Here is a 9,000-nt window from a genome sequence, read left to right as displayed (position 1 = left end):
GTATTAATAATCTGAAATTTTTGCCCAGCTGGCCTTGGATTGCTTCTCCTGCAACTCTAAAACACTAGCTACTAGCAGAACAGATTGGACCTAATCCCGCATTTGCTTATTAATAGCATAGAAAACTACTTAGGAAGCTATTAGCACCAAGATTTAAATATATTCTCTCACATGTATGACAGTATGTATGCATAGGGACACAAGCATGTCCTCTGGTCCATGTATAGTCCAGTTTTTCTCAACTGGGGGGGGGGTCGCAAGGGGGTTTCAGAGGAGTCACCATAGACCATCAGAAAACCTATACTTCTGATGGTCTTAGGAACCGGCAGAGATGGCTGAAGATCTCGCTGTCTGTCCGTCTCTTCTTTTTTGGAAACAGACGGCAAATCCTCCCACTGAAGCCCTCCTCTGCTGTGATTGGCAGCCTCTCAGCTGCCTCTCAGCGAATGGGAGGGCTGTTTCTGAGACTCCAAGCAGGGAGGGGAGAACCGGCGTGCTTGGTGCATGGCAGCATGGTGCGCATGTGTGGGAGACGGAGAGTGTGCGAGGCTGGAGTGAGGCTAGCACCAGCGAGTCCCTTCAAGACATGGGGGTTCTGTGTAGGAAGTTTGGCCCTATTCTATCATTGGTGGGGTTCAGAATGTTCTTTGATTGTAAGTGAACTATAAATCCCTGCAATTACAACTCCCAAATTTCAAGATCTATTTTCCACAAACTCCAAAAGTGTTCACATTTGGCATATTGAGTATTTGTGTCAAGTTTGGTCCAGATCCATCATTGTTTGAGTCCACAGTGCTCTCTGGATGTAGGTGAACTACAACTCCAAAACTCAAGGTCAATGCCCACCAAACCTTTTTAGTAGTTTCCGATGCTCATGGGAATTCTCTGTGCCAAGTTTGGTTAAATTCCATTGTTGGTGGAATTCAGAATGCTCTTTGATTGTATGTTTACTATAAATCCCAGCATCAAAAATTTCCAAATAACAAAATCAATCTCCCACAACCCTACCAGTATTCAAATTTGGGCATATCATGTATTTGGGTCAATTTGGTCCAGTGAATGAAAATACATCCTGCATATCAGATATTTACAATATGAATCGTAATAGTAGCAAAATTACAGTTATGAAGTAGCAATGGACATAATTTTATGGTTGTGGGTTACCATAACATGAGGAACTGTATTAAGGGGTCGCGGCATTAGGAAGGTTGAGAAACACTGGTATAGTCCAACAGAGAAGTGAAAATGTCTATCACAAATGACTACTCCAGTACATAATTAAGGAAATCACCCCACTCCTTTTTTTGTTTATACAAATTTCTCCACCCTAGTCGAAAATATGACCTCTAACACCAGTTTGGAATATAAAAAACAGTTTTTATAACACCAATGTGGACTTCAAATGCTTGTGACTCAAATCTGATTTTATAGCAAGTCTGTCCAGCAAAATGTATCTGCAGCCAAACCATGGGCTAGGTAGTATCCTGGGAGGGAATCACGTTGGCCCCAAGGGCTGAATTCAGTTTAAAAGAAGTTCTCAGGAGCCACGTCCCACTACTGGGGAGAGCCAAAGGCAAAAGGGCTACACCAAGAAAATATCTAGTCTATTTAATTGAAAAACTCCTGTCGCCAATAACTCCTAAGTGATGTAATGGCTGTAGAAACATATTATAAAAGGCAGTGTATGTCCTCAAGACACTTACAACAATCTGATGCTCCCGTAACTACATTCTAAGGAATCCTGAGATTTGGTGTTCAGTGGAGACCCTAGATGCTTCTAGGAAACTCTAGCATGCTCCCCTTGACCACAGGCCCACAGACAACTCATGCCTGCCTTGCCAACATGACAAAGTATGGCATTCTTTCAGATTGAAGCTTAATGGTTAAACCTGTGTCTTACTGCAGCATAAATAATACTCTGAGTTGCAGGAGAGTTATTTCAGTCTTTTAGAATAGGAGAAGTGACTCATATGAGAACAGGGAAGCCCCTCAATGATTTTTGTTGCCAGGGGAAGGGGATGCGGCCTGCCCAGGGGGGCCCAAGGAGGAAGTCCTTGACCTTGGCTATAGGATGGGCCCTTAATTCAGACCCCAGTGGGTCCTGCTGTTTGTGTCTCCCTTTTAGAATAGGCCTCGGAATCCTTTGCACGACTTAGGAATTTCATGACAGATGTTCAAGGGATTCTGGGGCTGGGAGCGGGTGGGGAAGGGGGTTTGGAAGAGTTGCATAAAAAATCAGCAGGAGGGTTGGCGCTAGGATGTGCCTCCTGTGGCCACTGAGCAAAGGAGGTTCCTTTGCTCATTCCTGGAGGCAACCCATCATCGCCCAAGGCTCTTCCCATCTTCTGTGGGGCATTTCCAGGAGTTGCCTTGCAGGACCACTAAGCAGAAAAACCAACTTAGTCATGTTGGCAGAACTCTGGATCCATTCTCTAAAAATCTTTCTCTTTTCTAGCTTGGAATCCACTTTGAATCTCAAGTTTGGATAAGAAAAATGGGATGTTTATAATTTGTGCCTGTGTGATTTTCTTTTGCTTGAACATCTTCGTTTCCAATTAAGTAACATTCAAATGTACTGTATGTATAATTTTCATTTGCATGTTAGAGGAGTTTTAGGTATATATATATCTCCAGTCCTTTCTTCTTCTTCTTTTTTTTAATGTCAGGAGTGACTTGAGAAACTGCAAGTCACTTCTGGTGTGAGAGAATTGGCCGTCTACAAAGATGTTGCCCAGGGGAGTCCTGGATGATCTTTTAAAATGTTTTACCATCCTTGTGGGAGGCTCCCTCCAATGACATTGCAGATTATAATGAGCACCATGAACATGTAGAAGAACCCTGCCAATGTCCACCAGAAACAACATGCTGCCCACCACACAAGTGAAGGCTTTCATACGGGGACAATTTTCATCCTAGATTTTATGTGTTTCCTCCACCACAGACATCCCAGTATTTCTTACTCTCTTCATTGGCATGAAATTTGCATGACCCTGCCCACTGCCTCTCCCTTAACTTTTTCCTATTTTTTTTTCTATGGCACACAGCAAACAGAGGAATTGATCAGCAACTGAACATGCTAGAGAGAATTCACCATGATTTATAGGAGTTGTAGGTTCTGGGATGTATAGTTCACCTGCAATCTAAGGGCACTCTAACTCCACCAACAATTGGAACTAACTTGGCACACAGAACCCACATGACCAACAAAAAATACTGGAGTTTTTTGGAGGGATTTATATGAGTTGTAGTTCATCTACATCCAGAGTGCACTGCGAACCCAAACAATGACGGATCTGGACTAAACTTAGAATGCATACCCAATATGCTCAAATTTGAATACTGGTGGGTTTTGAGGGGAATTGACCTGGACATTTTGGAGTTGTAGATACTGGGATTTGTAGTTCACCTGCAATCAATGAGCATTCTGAACTCCAGCAAAGATGGAACTTGGCTTACAGAGCCCTCATAGCCAGCAAAAAATACTGGAGGTCTTTGGGGAAAATTTTCCTTGATTTGGGGGAGTTGTAGTTCACCTGCATCAAGAGAGCACTGTGAACCCAAACACCAATGGATCTGGACCAAACTTGGCACACATACCTGATACGTCACAATTTTATTGCTGGAGAGGTTTGGGCAGAGCTGACCTTCCTTTCTGGGAGTTGTAGTTCAACCACAACCAGAAACGGTGACCTCCACTGACGATGAACCTGGACCAAACTTAGCACACAGAACCCCAATAACTAACTCAACCTTCTGGAGGGGTTTGAGGGGACTAACTCACCATAGTGGCAGTTGGAGTTTAGCTTGCAGCCAGAGAGCACACTGAACCCCACCAATGATGCATCTTGAGCAAACTTGCCCAACATAACAAACTTGAAGTACCAATTGAGTTTCTTGGAGTTAACCCGGCATGATGTGAGTTCACCCACATTGCAGGATATGGATTTGTATATTAAGTTTTGACAAGGATCATCTCCTGTATGGGTGTGTGTTGAGGACGAACACCTGGACACTTAAGCAATTAAGTGTGAGCCACTCCCTGATTAGAGTATATCAGGAGAAGTTTGTCTTGATGTATTCAGAGGAGAGGGAATGATCAGATGATTAGAGACTGGATGGGACTACACTACAAGAATTGCTGACTATTTACCAAGGAAGAAGCAGATAATGCATGAATTTAATGCATTGGATTTTGTAAGTCATTTTGCTGAAATGGACTAAGTATATTTCCAAGGCTGGTGTTTTTCTTTGTAAAGCTGCATATTTGACTACTCAAGAGTAAAATTTATTTTTCCTTCTACTCTGTGCGATTCAACTTAAGGGCTGGAGCTGGGAAGACTGCTGGGTAGCTTCCGTATAGACTAATAAACAGCAACAAACCTTATGCATTTTGTACAATTAAAAAAATACTTTTTCAAATAACCCATGCAATGTTGGGTCCTCAACCTTTTGTGTGTGTGTGTGTGTATATATGTATACACAGAGAGAGAGAGAGAGAGAGAGCACAAGTGTGTGTGTGTTGAGAGAGAAGAGAGGCAGGACCAGAAATGGATGTAATCATTAGAAATGAAGGACATCAAGCCACTGAGGAGGAAGGAGGGGAAATTAAAGCCTTATCGAACTGCTTTTTGAACTGATGAGTGTGGAATGATAAATGGCGAAGCATCTCCAAAATAGGACACAGACCTTCCGGGCAGTGGTGTCCAGCTTCATTTTTGCCAGGGCTTTTGGCCACAAAACCCCTTGGGTATCTCTCCCTTCTGCTTGGCCTTTTCTCATGCCAAGGTTTCAATAAGAATGCTTTCCCGCTGCTTGGGAATGTGCCTCCTGGCCTGCTTTGCTCTGCCTGGACTTTTCTGCTCTAGTAATTTTTTGTTCCCTCCAGTGCTCAGAGCCCCTCTTTTGCCTGCCTTGACCAAGTTTCCTGATTCTGTCCCTTTATACATCCTTCCTCCTTTATTTTTACCTTCAGAGACCCAGTGCTCCAAGTGGAGAATTCCTCGGCTCATTGAATTACACAAAGACATAAGTATGAAATGCTTTCCATAGAACTGATCTCTCAGGGTTGCTTCCATGAGGAAGTCCAAATGGCACTCCATCCCTCCATTTGTGAGTGTTGAGCACTTATCACTGTTTTAGTTCTTGTGCACAAGACCCATGAGACGAACTCTGGCCATATGCCCTTCCAAAAAAAATCCTGCCCTGATTTGAGCTCCTTTATGGACCACTAGACTTTCCTTAACACGGTACTTGGTGTGTTGGACTCCAGCTCCCAGCATTCCTCACCAGCAGCAGACAAATGAGGAACTGTCTTCATGAGATTCTTCCTTGTGCAAACATGCACAACATATACATCTGAGATCCTACATCATTTCAGCAGCGTGTAAGTTGCACCAATAGAGTTCTGTGAAGACCATGGTCTGCCAATAATAAATGAATCCCGCAACAAATCAGACCTCGACTCTCTTTAGAAGACTAAACTGAGGCTGTTGTACTTTGGACATATCACGAGAAGACAGGACTCACTAGGAAAAAAATCAATAAGATGGAAGGCAGCAGGAAAAGAGGAAGACTGCATTCAAGATGGACGCACTCCTTCCGTCAAGGAAGCCGTGCTGTTGAGGATAGAGAGGAGTAAAGGCCTCTCATTCATATAGGGTTACCATTTGTCAAAGTCGACAAAGTTGCATTATGTGAATATGCTAAATGCCCGTATAGTGCAACAGATATGATCAGTAGTCAGTGCACATGACTGAGAACCCATGTTGCATCTGCAGTGTGTGAAGCTCAAAGGCAATGCCGAGAGCAGTGTTTCTCAACCTTCCTAATGCCACAACCCCTACAGTTCCTCATGTTGTGGCGACCCCCAACCATAACATAACTTTCATTGCTACTTCATAATTGTAATTTTGTTACTGTTAAGAATCATAATGTAAACATCTGATATGCAGAATATATTTTCATTCACTGGATGAAATTTGGCTCAAATACCCAATATACCCAAATTTGAATACTGGTGGGGTTGGCGAGGGGTGGGGGTGTTGATTTTGTCATTTGGAAGTTGTAGTTGCTGGGATTTATATTTCACCTACATCAAAGAGCATTCTGAACTCAGCCAATGATGGAGTTTTGGAGTTGTAGTTCACCTACATCCAGAGAGCACTGTGAACTCAAACAATGATAGATCTGGACCAAACCTGGCACAAAACTTCAATATGCCCAAATGTGAACACTGGTGGAGTTTGGGGAAAATAGACCTTGACATTTGGGAGTTATACTTGCTGGGATTTATAGTTCACCTACAACCAAAAGCATTCTGAACCCCACCAATGATAGAATTGGGCCAAACTTCACACACAGAACTTCCATGACCAACAGAAAATACTGCATTTTCTAGTGATCTTTGGTGACCCCTCTGGCATCCCCTTTGTGACCCCCAGGAGTCCTGGCCCACAGGTTGAGAAATGCTGGCCTAGAGGCAATGTGCCTTCACATATATACTTGTCTGTGCATTTCAATGTCTTATTGCATATGCAACGGTTCTACATGCCCACCTCTATTTATGCCACTGTCGGCTTGGAATCAAGCATTGTACATTGTCCAAACACGTACACAAGTGTAAGAGTGTGAACGCCACTACTAGGTGATGTAAACAATAGATGCCAGCCTACGTGCGGCTGAAAGCGCTTGTCTGGAACAGAGGAAGAAGGAACCCTGGAGTGAAGCCTTCTGTTTCTGAATTGTTTTGAGAAGCCCTCCTTCTAACGCCGGACTGAGCTAGAGAGTGTGGAGCCAATAAGACTGGAGTTAAAAGCAGAGCAATGACAGGACGAGAGCAAGATATCATTCACCCTTCACCTTGAGAGCTGTGTGATGAGTAAAGAGTGGGATGGAAAGGGGCTTGGACGCCACCTTACTGAAAGGTGACATAAATAGGGAGCCAACTAACTAGTGAATTGGAATTGGCAACTCAGGAGAACACTTTGGCCCTTTTGGCTGGATTTTATAACCAGAATCCTGTGGAAATGTTGTGCCGATAATTCTGGATCGTGCCTTGTGTGCTTGTACCTATTTTTATAAGGATTTTTATTTTTGTAAGTACCTTTCTTAGGCAGGCAGTTTTCCATTTGGCAGCTCAAAGCTGGCACAGGGCCGCCATCACCTGTCCTGGAAAGGCCTCCAGAACATCACCTGAAACATTGGCAACTGTGAGCTCACCACTGCAAAGGGGTTTTACATGATGTCTGTTTCGAACAAGATCTTGCCCTGTGGGAAATGTAGTCTTTGCTATCTGGAGAGTAGCAGCAAGTTTATTGGGGAGCAGGTTGGAAACTCAGGTTATAAACCCCCGTACTAAATCAAACCAAATCAAACTCGGCACAAGACGTCAGCAATGTCGGGCAATTAGTTTAGTCCAGTGAAATGCCAAGCTACACGCCAAGGAAGCAAATCCCCAGCACGCTCTTTATAATCCTCCCAAAGAATGTAAAGGATTATTTGATGCCGATATATGTTAACGTTGGTTGGCTTTCTATTGGTCGCTGCATTTTGGCCGGGGAAAATCCGAAGCAATTAACAAGGTTGCTGCTGCTGCAGCTGCGGTTTGAGGGCAGCGGGGGAGATTAATTTGAAGCAGATTGCCAAGACCGAAGTTACTTACTTTCAGAGACCGGGTCTGCGTGCATGTGTTCAGACAGACGTGCATGGGAAAAGGCTGGAAAACTGCCAAATGGGATTGCTGCCTCCCAGGTCAGGGCTGCACTACTAAACCATTTTCAATGAATGCAGGGGATCCTTCTGAAATGTATATGATCTTCCACAGCCCACAGCACTTTCTAGGCATGTTGGCCTACAGCTCCCATTATCCTGAGATGGTGGGGTTTATGGTTCAACAGATCTAGGTGGCTGCAGAAGGATGAGTTACCTGAAGGTGCCAGAGTGGGACAAACACAAAGACCTTATGCACGAAAAGTATGAGCTCTACACCTTGATTAAAGCGTGGGATTGTTTGCTACCATGAGTCCCAACAACAACAACAACAACAACACACCTAAAATGTGAACTATGGAGTCAGCTAATCCTCATCTGAACACTGCACTCAGCATTTTCCCAGTCCATCCGAATTGGATACCTCCAAGTCACGGAGGTCATCCTCTGATAAGATTGCCAAGTGAAATACAAGGCAGGGCTCCTGTAGTTCTCACAATAATTGTGTGGAAAAGGGGATTCAGTCTCTTATTATTGTGGTGTCTGTCTATTGCAAGCTGCCTCCTTGAATTTAGCAAGCTGTCCAATTGCAATAGAAAGGCATGGCGTACATAGTTGTTATCTCATTAAAGAAACCATCTAATAAATATATATGTAACCGTAATTAATAAATAACTTCTAATGCCCACTTTCTTCCAACTTCCCTTGTATGATGATTTTCCAAATGAACTTCCTACCCACTTTCTGCATTTCCTTTTCCTCTGCTCACCCCTTGGAAGTGAATGAAGAAAATGGGTAGGAAGTTTGTTTTGAAAAGCATTGTATGCCATGCACGTAATATCGTATTTATTCGATTCTAATGCTCACCTTTTATGACTAAATTACCTCCTCAAGATTAGGGTGTGCATTAGATTATCGTAATATGGTAAATACTTTTTTGGGTTTCAGAGTTTTGAAATTTGCATATTAGATTTGATGGCGCATTAGACTCAAGGTAATCTTCTCCTCAACCTCTTATTTTGAACAGGTTTATAAGATGAACACTGCATTCATTCATATATTTAACACCACGGCTTGTGTTGTTTATTTATCATGTCAGAAGCAAATTGAGGGTACCATAATAATGCATTTAAACACACACGCACACACACACACGCACACACACACACACTTAAAATTTGGCATTTTACTAGATTTCCTTTGACCAGAAGCTAGCCACTTGGAATGTCTCCAGTATCACCATGAGAAGGTCCTCCATTGTACATGTGGCAGGGCTCAGGCTGCTTTGTAGTA

The sequence above is a fragment of the Anolis sagrei genome, chromosome X (genome assembly GCF_037176765.1).
Source record: "Anolis sagrei isolate rAnoSag1 chromosome X, rAnoSag1.mat, whole genome shotgun sequence".
Classification (NCBI taxonomy): Eukaryota; Metazoa; Chordata; class Lepidosauria; order Squamata; family Dactyloidae; genus Anolis; species Anolis sagrei.
The sequence above is the reverse complement of the archived record's forward strand: the minus strand, read 5'-3'. Positions refer to the sequence as shown.